Raw genomic sequence first — 15,100 nt, 5'->3', positions numbered from 1 at the left:
AATTAGGTGGTACAAGCCTGTGTATGGCAAGGGTTTCTCTGTAGCATGGCTGTTCTGTTCTGTAAACTGCTGTGGTCCAGTAGATTAAACAGAAAGAAAAGCCAGTCATCTTGCTGTTTTAATCCAGCAAAGTTCAGAACAATGGCAGGGGCTTTTGGAAATGCTGTTTGCCTTTAGAGCACACACTTGGGAACCAAGGAAATGAGTGGATCATTTTACGAAGGACAGCAAATTAAAGAGAACATGTGAATTAGTACTGAAAATGTGATGCAGAATAAAATAGAGGTTAGAGTTGTATCATTCCAATCAGAGTTGTATTAAGCTTAAATTGTTTCTGAATTTGTGAGTGCTTTGCTAAATTAAATTGCAAAAATTACTGTATATGAGGAGAAAAAGTGATTTCTGAAACATATTAAGTACAATGATTATAAATTTATATATGAAACCCAGAAAAGTACATTTTCTCCATGATATATGATCACAGTTTTGTTATATATATAAGCAATAGGGGCTCAACATGAAGGCTAACCAAAGCATTTAGCTCCAGAGCATGGCTCATCTTTTCCACTGAAGCAAACAACATGCACAATATTAATAAGTGGTATGTGACTCTTGCCTCACTAATGTGAGGGGAGAGGTGTTAGAATTAGAACAAAAAAGCAGCTAAGTGAGCTATTCTTCAGTTTCTTCCCTTTACCTAAAACAAAGCAACACAACTGACCAGCTATTAGTTAATAACGCATTTAAAGTTTGCTCAGAGGAAGAAATTAATAGCAGTAACAAGACGCTAAGGTTAACAGAAGATTGTCCATTTACCTACATATACTTAAATAGGAAACGGCAGCACATTTGATCAGAAAGCCTATTTTCTTTTCCTTCTTTCCTTCCTTCCCTCCTTCCTTTGTTGTTCAGAGAACACTTTTTAAGATAGTGTTTTAAAATTCTGATCAGAACTGGAAGCTGTAAAAGAGCTGGGGAAATAATGGAGACTCCGGGATTTATGTGACACATTCATGAACACCAAAAAATTTTAATGAAGGAACAATGTCCACATTAGATTTGAAACAAGGTTTTCATTGTAGGCATTCTTATGGCAAATGGAGTATATGTGGATTTTACTTTATATTTAGTAAATGACATATATATATATATATAAACCCACCATGATTAAATAGAAAATAAAAGCAAATTGTTGATCAGATTTTTCTTCTAGATTTATAGAAGTGTGGCAGTTTTTTAAATTGTATTTCATTTTACTTAAATACCATCTATGAGGTATGTCTGTCATGACCTAAAGCTGTCCTTTTGTATTACATGCAGAAATTTTTAATTGTTTGATATGTTAAAAACTATTAAAAAATCCAAATTTAGAGCTTTGGGGTAGAAAGATATTAAGCTTCCACATTTGAAAACTGAACTATCGCAAATGAATATAAAAACATTCGACAGTATAGAGTATAAGAAAATTCAGTGGAGGGATGATTACTTAATTTGCATTTTTAGGCTAAAGTTGATCTCTTGTCTTCAGATGGTGTAAGTTTCTAGCATCACAGAAACATGCACAACTTCCAATTGCTCTTGGGTAGCCTCCAAGCTCCTTCAGTATTTGCCTTCTGGTCACCTTGGCAACCTCAGTTGCTACAACTCCCTTTTCCCTAGAGCTCCCAGAACACAGAGCTTATTACTCTTCCTTGAGCCTGAGAAGCATTATTCTCTCTCAGTGATTTTGCACTTGTGGTTCCCCCAGATACATGTACAACAACCCTGCTTGCTCCTTAGTCCCTTCTCTGCTGAAATATCACCCTCTGCAGGAAGGCCTATCCTGATCTACCTAAAATAGCATCTTCACTTACCTTCTGTCTTCCTATCAGTTCTATTTCTCTACAGGATTTCTCAGTCTCAAAGGTTCTATTACATAATTATTTCTTCAGTAAGTTGGGCATCCGCAAGGACAGGCTGACTTTTAAAACTTTGAAGTATTTTTCCTTCTAAGTCTCCATCAGGTAAAATAGTGTCTGGTACACAGCAGACATGCATCCTCTCTTCCCTCCCCACATATACATTCACTGAATAAATATTATGAGTGTGTATGTTGCATATGTGTACAGTTACACACACCATAAAATGCTATATTAATTGTGTTTTTTATTTTTTGTATTTCATGTTGCTTTGACATCTGAGGCATTGCTGATACTAGAGGGCTAGCCTGTTCCTAGAGGTGGCAAACAATACACTTGGAAGCACACATTTCAAATGAAAACCAACATTCCAGAGCTCATACCCTCAATCATCTCTCTTGTGGGGCTCACATAACAAACCACTATCCTTCAGGGCCAGGAACTAGACAAACAGAGCCTGCCCCTATACCTCAGAGCCCTGAAATTTTTCAGACTTGCCAATCGTAAGGCTGTATATCTTGCTTCACCAGTTCTTCCCCAAGGAAACCACCATGAAACCTCTTGCCAACACTTTCTCTTCATTCCCTCTGCACCCACCCGACAGGCCCTGGTGCTTCCAGTGTGGCCTCCTGTGCTGTGGGCATGTTCTCTCCTCGCAGGAACTCTTACAGACTATCTTTTCTGGGGCCATCTTCTGATCTCTTGGATTCACCATACTGAACAAAAATAAAGTTTATACTTTTAAATGTACATATACAAATTTGTTCAATCAAGCAAATGAAATTCACTGTATCTTCAAGAAAAATGATATATAATCATCACTAGGGGTTATGGTTTCCCTGGACCCACAAGAAAGATAATGCCTGTGACACTATAAGAATTCATATGAAATTTAGCTCTCATCTTGGCTCTGAGATTAATTTACAGGTTGTTCTTGTGCTTATTGTTGACTTCCAATTTGAACCTCAAGCTTTTTTGAGGTCTAGAGACCATTAACTCAAGGAAGAAAGCAACCCTGCCTTCTTCTTTTTGCTAAACACAAATGATTAACAGTAGACATCAAATTCCAATAAATTATTACTAAAACACACACAAGTTTATTTGCTTTAAATATAAGGAAATAATAATACCTAGCCATAATTTTCTAAATTATACAGGAAGCTCTAAAAATAATGAGAACACATTTGCACCACTTGAAGCACCCAGGGAGTTTTTTCAACACATTAGATAGAGCACAGTCGTTGTCTTTTCACTCCAAGAAAATCTAGTTCATTTTGTTCCATGGCCCCTAGTCAGATGCCTCGATGATCTCTGCTGGAACACACCTCAGGCAGCATTAAGCCTGGGACTGACAGGCAGGGCAGCTGTGGAAACTGATCCTGAGAAGCTGACCTTTGATTCACCCTCATGGTAGTCTCAGAGGAATGTGCTGGGTGGTTAGCCATTATTTGCACCTGGTAAGGTGGAACACCTGAGGCTGCAGTTTTTCAACACAGTAAGGAAGGGCCAGAAAGGTAGAAGGACATCCACAGGAATGGCAAAGAGAGCTCTTGAGAGCTTCACCCCACAGTTGCTGTTTTGGCAGGAGAGCCTTCACTAGGATTTGATAGGCAGTAAAGCTTAACTCCCTAAAGGGAAATGTGCCTCCCATTCTATGCAGCTGTTTTCACACGAGCAAACTCATGCCTCCTGTACTAAATTACACAGCTTTTTCCAACACAGTCACTTTGCTGACAAACACCTACTCCCAAACAGAAATATCTGACTCTGATTAAAGTATTAGTAATATTAAAAGAATAATTTTCTGAAAACTTCAGAAAGGTCATAAGGTTTCACTCACATGCTTTGAAAGCATGCTTTTCAAATAAGTGCAAATATTAAAAATTTACGTTAGAGGAGAGAGGCCCATCAGCTTCCTTTCTCACTGTTGGTGCACACTGCCTCCTATACATGTCACTCATGGCTGTTCCTGCTGAGCATCATTCCTCCTTTTGCTCTATGCATCCTTCCGTTTAGACTCACATCAAGGCCCAACTTGTCTGTGAAACCTTGTAAGACCAACTCTTCATGCCTGTCTGCTCCTTCTAATGACAGAATTTCTCATGGGTGATATGTCTGAGAATATAATGTGAGACATGAATTATTTTAATTTTTAATAGTTGTGTTTACATTGAGCCATAAGATTAATGTTTTAGTGGATTAAAAAATAGTCAAATATGGGCAGTTTCATAAAGTTCAAACTCATATATATCAGGAAGAAGAATCCTAAGATTTGGCTGATATTAGGCTTAGAAAGAGGCTAGAATACTTTCTTATGTATAAATAAATGAGTAAATAAACATTCTGATGACACAAGTATAGCAAATTAAGCTGGTACCCACAAATAAACTGCACAACAACTGTATTTTCACAATAAATATTCCATATGCCCCTTTGTTTGTCTGTGTGTGTTTTCTCTCCAACTAATTTCCCAGACATTGAAAGGCAGGGAGCAATTTGAATGATCAAGTTCTCAGGATACACAGCACACAGACCTATGATAGGGCTTTGTGTGGTCACTTATGATGATGACATCTCTTCAGAAAATACAATTTGTTTTCCTTCCTGCTATTTATTCTAACACTGAAAACTGATGGACCGTGCTGTTCCTGCCAGGAAGCTTGAGACCTGTAGCAATTTAAAACCCAGGGCTCTTAGTAGTATTGCATGTTATAAACTGCCAAAAAAAAGTATTAAGATACTGTGTGGTCTGTTGAACAGAACATGGGTTGACCATCTGGACTCACTATATTTAGCAGCATAATGTGCATAGTCTCCTCCATGTCCCAGTCCTAATGAACAATGTCACAAACAGGTGGGAGAAAAAAGACTGTGGGGAGCCAGGTCCTCCTAAAATATCCTCTTGGCACCTGTCCTCTCGGCACAGCTACTGTCCACTGCAACCAGCACCAGGTCCAGTTAAATACTGCTCTTTAAACAATGAGCCTAGGTCTTTTGAAATTAACTAATGTGACTCATACCTCTCTTTTTGAAAAATGTATAAAGTATTAAATACAGCTGTCATTCTGAAAGCTCTTGGAACTGATAATTTTTAAGAAAAACAGTGGTTAAGAAAAAATTATGCCTAATAACCTGTCTTTATTATCATTTATACAGTCTGTCTCCACAGTAGGGGCTCAGTTACTGGATGTTGCAGCCAATTATATTTTTAAAGTTTTGTAAAAATGTATGATAAGGAGAGGGGAAAGGTGTTATTTTCATCTCCGTGTCAGGGAAGCAAAGACTAATATGAGCTGAATCTTGAAGGACAAAGAAGACCTCAATAGGAAGAGGGAGGGAAAGTGGGCAGATGGGTGAAGAAGGGCATGGCAAACTCCGAGGTTTGCATGCAGCGTGTAGAGGCTACTGGAAGGTCCGAGCTGGCTGTTTCTTGACTCCTTTACTTTTCAGTTAGGTTATTCGGATTGTACTGCTCTCCACATCTGTGTAATGACAATGGTAGATTTATTCTCTAAAATGTTGCTTTGAGGAAAATGTCAAGGGATTTAAATTCATGCTTCCTAGGTAAAATATTTTTCTACATAAAAAATCTAGTTTATCAACTAGAAACCAAAGTGAGCTTTTTTATAAAAGATAGGCTGAAAAGATTAGAGAAATCTTGACAATGTAAATACATATTTTTTCACTAAATCATAAAATACTAAAACTAATATTTTACTGCTCAAAGCATAGTATCATTTTAGTAGAAAGAAAATAAAGCACATTTTACAGCGTAGAAAGTAATCTCAGAATTCATTAGCCAAGAGACCAAAAAATACACAAGGTATCATGATTTTAAGACAGCTTTAAATAAAGTCAGCGAGAACTGATTTACAATGGTTTAATTAGGCCAGGTTAGGAATGACAGGAATCTTGTTTGCAACCTTGGAAAGCTGGGAAGAACTACATAACAGCCTTAATATTGACCAACTGCAAGAAAAAGTCAATGACAACATGAAGATAACAGAACTCAGAAAACAAATTATTATACCAGCCTTGTATTGATAATAGTGAGGACAGGGAACATTATTTCTAATCAGATCCATGCCATTGGCTTATAAAAGAAATTTTTAAAAACTTAGCGAAGTTTTGTTGTCATAATCCTAGTGAATGAAGAGGGTGTATCACTATAGAAATCACTGTGTCTTTACAAGAACTTTTTCTTACAAATTCTATTCCCAAAGAAAGAGAAATAAATGGAAACAATGACAGAAAAGTAAATACAGTAAAAAAAGGGCAGGGGGATGTCTTAGAACACTGGAGAGGCCTAAATCCAGAAGGACTATACTTGAATATTTTAGAAAATATCAAAGGTAGTACATGGAATATATTTTAAAATATCCAAAGGCGAGGACAAGGAAAAATAGACACACTTTTGGGGAAGGCCACTAACAATAAATAACAAGATGACAGAATTGTTCAACTCCCATTTTGTGTCTCCCTCTGCAAGCAAAGTAATCTATAAATTAGAAAAAGTCTAATAAACAATGCAGGTGTGAAAGTTTAGCCCAAGATAGTGGTAGAAATAGGGAGAGGGAGGACATTAGAGCTAGCATCAGATATCCTCAGAACAAAATGCAAGTGTAAGATTCAATCCTGGAACCAAGGTGATATGGCACTAAATTAAATGCTAACCACTGCCCTCTCTTGCAAATCTGAGTTTGTAGCATATCTACTAGGATTAGGTTATTTGACCTTGAGAACTTCATTCAACTTTGGAAACTACCCATAATTACTAAAATTCCAGAGTTGGTGTCTGTTTTGGAGTAGTAAATTACTAGCATTGTGACTTGGGTAAAATGATAAAGGATGAGAGGAAAGAAGGGGAAGGGCCTAGTTAAAGAACACTTATGAATGATCCATGGAGGTCATTCATGATAGGATTGACTGTGGGAGCAGAGCAAGGGGTAGGTGGGGCAGCGGAGAGCAATGGGGGAAAATTGAGAAAACTGTAATAGAATAACAATTTTTAAAAAAGAAAATATAAAAGAAGAAAAGATAGAGGTTAAAAGTAATCTTCACATATTAGAAGGAAAGCAAATATAGATAGTCTAGGTTAGTTAAATAAAATGTCAAAGAAGAATTAGGACCAATGAGTAGGGGATACAGCAAATTGGTTTCAGGTTTATTCATTCTTTTTTCCATCAATTCAGGGAATATTTAGTTAATCTCTACTATGCATAGTGCCATTTTAAGTTCTGGGTAAACAAAATACTTACTCCAAAAAAGAGAGGGCTAGACAGATAAGTTAGTATATAGGTAGGTATGTAGATAAATGGGTACATTAATTAAAACATAGGTTAATAGAAAGAACACAATGGAAGAACCAGTCAACTCTGCCAGTAGAAGTGTTTTAGATTTTCCTGAAAGATGGATGGTAAAAATGGGAGGGTTATTAGTATTAAAAGAAATTTTAAAAAAGTGTTTTAGACCTGGCTAGTGTGGCTTAGTAGATTGAGTGCTGGACTGTGAATCAAGGGGCACCAGTTTGATTCCCAGTCTGGGCACAGGCCTGGGCTGCAGATTAGGTCCCCAGGAGGGGACATTCGAGAGGCAACCACACATTGATGTTTCTCTCCCTCTTTTTCTCCTTCCCTTTCCCTTTCTCTAAAAATAAATAAATACAATCTTTTTTCAAAAAGTGTTTTAGGCATCAACAACACATGAGCTAAGAAACTCAGGTGAAAAGTGTATGGCATGGTATAGAAAAGTGAGTAATTTTGTTTAACTAGAACTTTAGGGAAAAATGGTGAATAGTAGGGAATGATACTGATATTAGTCAGATCATGCTAAAAAGTTTGATTTCCATAGACAATGGAGACCTAATGGAGTATTTTAAATTGGGAGTAACAGGATCAAATTTGTAATTCAGAATGATAGTCTTACTAAAATGGAGTGTAAGCTCACAGGGAGAGAAGCTCAAGGCAGCATAACCTATTTTAAGGTAATTACTAGAATATATGGAAGATGAGGTAGCAGCTGTGGAGAATGGAGACAGGAAATGGATTTGTGAGATATTTCTAGAGATATAAAGACAGGATCTGAGAAGCTGGAATGCAGTGATGATGGTCCAAGAAGGCAATCCTCAAAAACTATCCACAGATTTCTTACTCAGTGACGTGGTGGATAAAAATAGGGATTTTTCAAGGCATGAAAACAGTTAAGTTATTTGTTTAGCTCATTTAAAAAGGAGAAAATGTAGAGATCTATGCAGACTCTCCAGAGACTGCACAACTCCAGCAGGCCCAGACATCTTCATAACCCTGCCATGGACACTTCAGGGCACAAGTAGCAGCAGCCCTTGACACCCCAGATCAGGAACCTGCCCTGGGTTGAAAAATACTGGCCACAGACACAGAATGATCTTTCTCATTAGAACATTGTGAGTACCATTAAAAAATGTATCAGTGAAGACCAATTTCTCTCTGGTCCTCCAGGGACAGGAACAATACCCACCATTCTAGCCTGGGTGAAACAGCTATACAAAGACACAGATTTCAACTCCATGGTCTTGAAGCTGAGTGCTCCAGACAATCAAAGAATAGGTGTAATCCAGGGAATAAATCTGAGCTTTGCTAGCACAAGGACAATATTTCAGAAAGGCTTTAAACTAATGATACTGGATGAAGCTGATGCCATGACTAAAGATGCCCAAGATGCCTTGGGGAGAGTGACTGAGAAATTTACTAAAAATACCAGATCTTGCCTCATCTGTAACTATCTGTCAAAGATCATCCCCAGCTTGCAGTCCTGCAGTATAAGGTTCTGATTCAGTCCCCTAACTCCTGAACTGATGGTTCCAGGCCTGGAACATGTTGTAAAGAGAAAGTTGATATGAGTAAAGATGGGATGAAAGCACTTGTGACACTTTCTGTGAAGATGTGCAATGGGCTCTGATCATTTGAGAGTACCAATATCATCTTTGGAAAAGTGACAGAGGAGACCTTACTATACCTGTGCAGGGCATCTGCTCAGGTCAGACATTGCCAACATTCTAGACTGATGTTGAATCAAGACTTCACCACAGCCTACAGAAATATTATAGAGTAGAAAATGCTGAAGGGGTTGGCATTAAGTGATATCCTGACAGAGATACACTTGTTAATACATAGCATTGACTTTCCATCTTCAATATGAATACATTTATTGACTGAAATGGCAGAAATTGAGTACAGACTTTCTATTGTCACCAATGAGAAGATTCAGCTGAGTTCCCTCATTGCAGCCTTTCAAGTCACCAGAGACCTGAGTGTCACAGAGGCTGACTGAGGGCCATTTGCTGCAATTCTGAGGCCCAGAAGTGACTAGAGAACTGGGGACTTGGTTATGGGGTGAACTGCCACCTGGGGCCAGGGGATAATACCACAATCACCCCAACTCTTGGAAAATTATTATTCCAGGCATGGGTGGAGAGATGCATAAAAAGTATGTTGCTTTTGGCTGTCTGCAGTGGAGATGTGCAAAACAGTTTTAACATACAGTTGTCTTATTACAGTGCCCACTTGTGTTCTATAGGGAGTAAAAACCAAACACCTTTCTTTCAATCTTCAGGCTTTTACCCTTCAGTTGCTTGGATGACAGGAAGTTAGCCTACCCCATTTCATTTTGGATACTAAAGCTTTCAAATCTATGTGGCCCACATCTTCCAACCCAAGATAAAGAAAACATGTCCAAAATCAAGTGTAATCTGAGACATTTTCCATGTATCTTTTAGAATAGATGTTAACAGATTTCTTGCAAAAACTATTATACTCATAAAATGGACTCAATTCTCTTACTTTAGAAACTAGTTTTTATTTCTCCTCTTGAAGTAGAGGAGTTACCACCAGGTCCCTAATTGTGGGTGGACAGTAAATTTTCAATTTGTGCCATTAGAGGCCAGATGTTGTACAACACCCATGTATATTTAATGCAGGTAGTGCAGGTGAGATGAAGCCTGACTCTAAACCTGCACCTGCCAGAGGGATTAGGACCTGTGTGCCTATGTAGCATTTTGCAGCAGTCATGCTACATTTATGTCATTCTTCGTAATGAAAATAAAGCAGCTTTCTTGTTTAAAAAAGAGAAAACATAAGCTTTCTACAGAGCAATTGAATGCTTTCCTTATTGAACTTATATAACATATGGAAGCACATTTGTCCCCCAGGCAGATATCTGCTTCTCTCAGTAGCCACAAGGCTGGCCTCTGTGTCTGGCACACACCTCTCAACATCTGAAGGACATTTTAGTCAGTCGAGAAGGTTTTTTTTTTTAAATACATGCTGCTCTCCACCCCCAGCAGACTTTAACTCAGTGGATCTGATGTGCGGAGGAGGCATTATTATATAGCTCCTAAAAAGATTCTAATGTCCATCAGTATTTAACAGTCACTTTAATATACAGTGAATAAAAAATTGATAAATTAATTAAAAGAAGGAATGGAAGAAGAGAACTTCAGGAAGGTTTTCTGAAACTTTTGAAAAAAAATATCTGTTTGAACCTCTGTATTCAACAGTATAATATTTATATGTTATTTTTTTTCTATTTTATTTTTTAAAATTTTGTTTTTCAATTCAGATTAGATTCAATATTTTGTATTATTTTGTATCAGTTTCAGGTGTACGGCATAGTGGTTAGACAATTAGAATTTACAAAGTGATCCCCCTGATATTTCCAGTATTCACTTGGCACTATGCATAGTTATTACAATGTTACTGAGCATATTTCCTATGTTGTACTTTATATCCCCATGATAATTTTGTAACTACCAATTTGCACATCTTAATCCCTTCACCTTTTCTACTCAACCCTCCTCCCCTCTGGCAACCATAAGTTTGTTCTCTTCATGAGTCTGTTTTAGTTTTGTTTATTTTGTTCTTTAGATCCACATATAAGTGAAATCATATGGCATTTGTCTTTCTCTGACTGACTTATTTCACTTAGCATAATACGCTCTAGGTCCATCCATGCTGTTGCAAATGGTAAGACTTCATTCCTTTAAAAAAATTAAATGTATTGGGGTGACATTGGTTAACAAGATTATGTGTGTTTCAAGTGTACAGTTTTATGATATCTGATCTGTAAATCATATTGTGTGACCCCTACCAAAGTCAAATTGTCCTCTTTCACCATATATTTGGCCCCCTTTACCCTTTACTACTCTCCAACCTCCTTTTCTCTGGCAACCACTATATACTGTTGCCTGTGTCTATGAATTTTTGTTTATTTGACGATGTGGTTCATATATACAATGGAATACTACTCAACCCTAAGAAAGAATAAAATACTGCCATTTGCAGCAACGCGGATGGACCTTAAGGACATAATGCTAAGTGAAACAAGACAGTCAGAAAATGACAAGAATCAGGACTTCTGGCCAAGATGGAGGTGTAAGTAGACATAGTGTGCCTCCTTGCACAACCAAAATAATAACAACAACAATTTAGAAACAAATTAGCAACCAAAATAGCAACCAAATAGCAACCAAAACTGACAGAAAATTGAACTCTCTGGAAGTCAGACAACCAAGGAGATAAAATAGACACATTCATCCAGACCAGTAAGTGGGGCAGAGTCGGGCAGCTGGATGGAGAGAGGTCACTGCACAAAATGCAGTAGCACCGGGCACAAAAGGCACCTTGGACTCACAAGATGGCAGTAGGGGACCCTGGGCACACAGGCAGCAGCTGGCAAAACCTGGGCATGGGGTGGCAACAGGCAGACCAAGCAAGACAATGATTGCGAAGCTGGGCACATCATGCAAGGTGGCTGACCAGACAGTCCCACATTCACTTGCAGATAAACCAGGCGAAATTGGGGAGCAAGACAGTGCAACCCAGAGTCCCGGCGCATGGAAATAAAGCCTCAAAACACTGATTGAAAGCACCTGTGGTGGTCGAGGTTCTGGGAGAAACTCCCAGCCTCACAGGACAGTTCGTTGGAGAGACCCACAGGGTCCTAGAATGTATACAAGCCCAGCCACATGGGAATCAGAACCAGAAAGGTCCAGTTTGCTTGGGGGAAGTGGTGGAGGGGACTGAGATCCAACAGAGAGCAGCACAAGTGTCATTGTTCCCTTTTGGACCCCACCCCCACAAATGGCATCACAACCCAGTGACTGGGTTGCCCTGCCCTGGTGAACACCAAAGGCTCTGTCCCTCATACATAACAAGCATGACAAGACAAAAAAAAATGGCCCAAATGGAGGAACAGATCAAAGCTCCACAGCAAACTCAACTAAGCGATGAACAGATAGCCAACTTATCAGATGCACAGTTCAAAGCACTGATGATTAGGATGCTCACAAAATTGGTTGAATATGGTTGCAAATTAGATGAAAAAATGAAGGCTACCATAAGTGAAATGAAGGAAAATGCACAGGATGGGAGGAAAATAGTGATGGGAAGGAAACTGGGACTCAAATCAATGGATTGAATCGGAAGGAAGAAAGAAAAAACCAAACAGAAAAGACTGAAGAAACAAAACTCAAAAACAATGAGGAGAGGCTTAGGAACCTCCAGGACATCTTTAAACATGCCACTGTCTGAATTATAGGAGTACCAGAAGGCGAAGAGGAAGAGCAACAAATGGAAAAGTTATTTGAACAAATAATAAAGAAGAACTTCCCCAATTTGGCAAAGAAAATAGACTTTCAGGAAGTCCAAGAAGCTCAGAGAGTCCCAAAGAAGTTGGACACAAGGAGGAACACACAAAGGTACATCGAACTTACATTAGCCAATATAAAAATGAAGGAGAGAATCCTAGAAGCAGCAAGAGATAAAGCAACAATAACCTACAAAGGAGTTCCCATAAGACTGTCAGCTGATTTCTCAAAAGAAACCTTGCAGGCAAGAAGGGGCTGGAAAGAAGTATTCAAAGTCATGAAAGGCAAGGACCTACATCCAAGATTGCTCTAGCTATCAAAGCTTTCATTTAGAATGGAATGGCAGATAAAGTGCTTCTCAGATAAGGTCAAGTTAAAGGAGTTCATCATCACCAAGACCTTATTTTATGAAATGTTAAAGGGACTTATCTAAGAAAAAGATCAAAAGCATGTGTAGTAAAATGACAGCAAACTCACAATTACTAACAACCACACCTAAAACAAAAACAGAAAGAAACTAAGAAAACAACTAGAACAGGAACAGAATCACAAAAATGGAGATCACATGGGGGGTTAGCAACAGGGAAGTGGGGGGAGGAGAAAGGGGGAAAAGGTACAGAGAATAAGTAGCATACATTGTAGGTGGAAAATAGACAGGGGGAGGGCAAGAGTAGTGTGGGAAATGTAGAAGCTAAAGAACTTATGACACATGGACATGAACTGAAGGGGGGGGAATGTGCATGGGAGAGAGTGTACAGGCTGGAGGGGTATGAAGGGGGGAAATAGGACAACTGTAATAGCATAGTCAATAAAATATATTTTAAAAATACCAAGAATCATATAATTTCACTCATAAGTGAGATTTCATTATTTTTTATGGCCAAGTAATATTCCATTATATATATGTGCCACAAATATTTATACACTTGTTTGTTGATGGGTAGTTGGGTTGCTTCCATATCTTGGCTTGTTTTAAATAACTCTGCAATGAACAGAGAGATGTATACATTTTTTTGAATTAGTGTATCTGAAGAAACTCAATAGCATAGTATTGACTGAGAAGTTTGCAAGAGAACCTTTCAGATCTTTTAATCTTAAGGATTCATGAATATGATGTTATGGTATCCCTAGTTCTGACTCTTACAGGCAGAGCACTGGCTGAGCAATCATGGTCTGACTTGATGATTCTTACATCTCTTACTTTATTAATGGCCATCCTCTTTTATGGTAACCTGTTCTTTAACCTCATAATGTTTTGTGTATTTGTAAATACATATTTTCTTCAATGTTTGTGTCTCCTATTAGACTGTGGTGCCATGCATTGTTTCTTTTGCTCATCATTATTTATCTCGCACCTAACTAGCAAAACATAGGTGTTCAGTGAATAAATGATCAATGAGCCAGATTTTGTTGTGAAAGTTTTTAGACCTCATTGAATCATGCTCAGTATGCCTAAAGATCTATCTACAAGTAAATTATAGACCCAGAAAGTGGTTTCAGAAAAAAAAAAAACTACAGCTAGAGACAAGATATTTTTAGATTTTTTGATGATATATAAGGTTGTTATATGAAATATATCAAACTACAAATAGAGGATAGATGTCTAATAGGGTAAAATAGGCACAGATATTTAACCTGAGAAATAAAATTTCAGATGTTTAACCTGAGAAATAAAATTTAAAGCTTGGTCTTATCCCTTATCTTGACATAAGAAGTGTTAGCCTCAAGTCTTTTTTTCAGGAAAAACCTGAAACTTTCATATTATTTATAGGTTAATTATCAGGTATAACAATTAGGTACAAAACAAAGAAGTTGAACTAATGGAAAACCCAAAGTTTATTATTAGCACAACAATTAAAGGACAGTTAGAAAACCTGTGGCTAACTTGAAGCGGGAGAAGTGTTGAAACTCTCTACAGTAATTGTGATTAATGTGCTAAATATTTGCTGATAGTACTTATTACAATATTTAACTAACTCATGACACATTTTGGCATTTTATTGCCCTAAGACTAAATGTAAATTGTTTACATAGAGATAAAATCAGAATTCTTCTATACTTAAAATTTGCCAAGCACCTTTTAAATGACATCACTTTCACTTATATCATCTCATCTAATTCTCAACAAATTTATAGAACAGAAACTAAAAATCAGAGTAAACTTAGATGCATGCCTAAAACTAGATACTATAAAAAGAGTTAATTATAATTTAAAAAATTCCTGAAGTATCATTTTAATCCAGGTGAAAATGAATATTATATTTATGAAAACATATTTCTATGAAAATACTAAATAACCAGAATTCTAGCACAGTATGTTCTAATTAATGCTATAATTTAGACAACTAAAGAGAAAATATTGTTTCAACTGTATTATCAAAAAGATGTTAAAATCAGCCCTGGCTGGTGTAGCTCAGTGGAGGCAGGGGAGTAGGTTTTTTTTGCTTCTGGAGTTATAATAACATATATTAATAGCATGTGCCCTTTCATACAATACACTGAGAAGAGTATATCACCTCTGTGGTATTCTTGCCAAAATTCTCTAACCCCATGAGAGAACATCAGACAAAGGAAACTCAAA

At 37.5% G+C, this 15,100-nt stretch overlaps 1 protein-coding gene and 1 pseudogene across 2 annotated transcripts in view; one reads left to right on the top strand and one right to left on the bottom strand.

Moving 5' to 3' along the window:
• Positions 1-15,100, bottom strand: part of ENOX1 (ecto-NOX disulfide-thiol exchanger 1) — a 700,008-nt gene that overhangs the window by 266,270 nt on the left and 418,638 nt on the right. The window lies entirely within an intron of this gene.
• On the top strand, positions 8,206-9,206 carry LOC119039449 (replication factor C subunit 5-like; annotated as a pseudogene).

This window comes from Artibeus jamaicensis, unplaced genomic scaffold (genome assembly GCF_021234435.1).
Source record: "Artibeus jamaicensis isolate MK-2021 breed Jamaican fruit bat unplaced genomic scaffold, CSHL_Jam_final contig_414, whole genome shotgun sequence".
NCBI classification, from domain to species: domain Eukaryota; kingdom Metazoa; phylum Chordata; class Mammalia; order Chiroptera; family Phyllostomidae; genus Artibeus; species Artibeus jamaicensis.
Note: the sequence above shows the minus strand (reverse complement) of the source record. Positions and strands in the feature narration are given on the sequence as shown.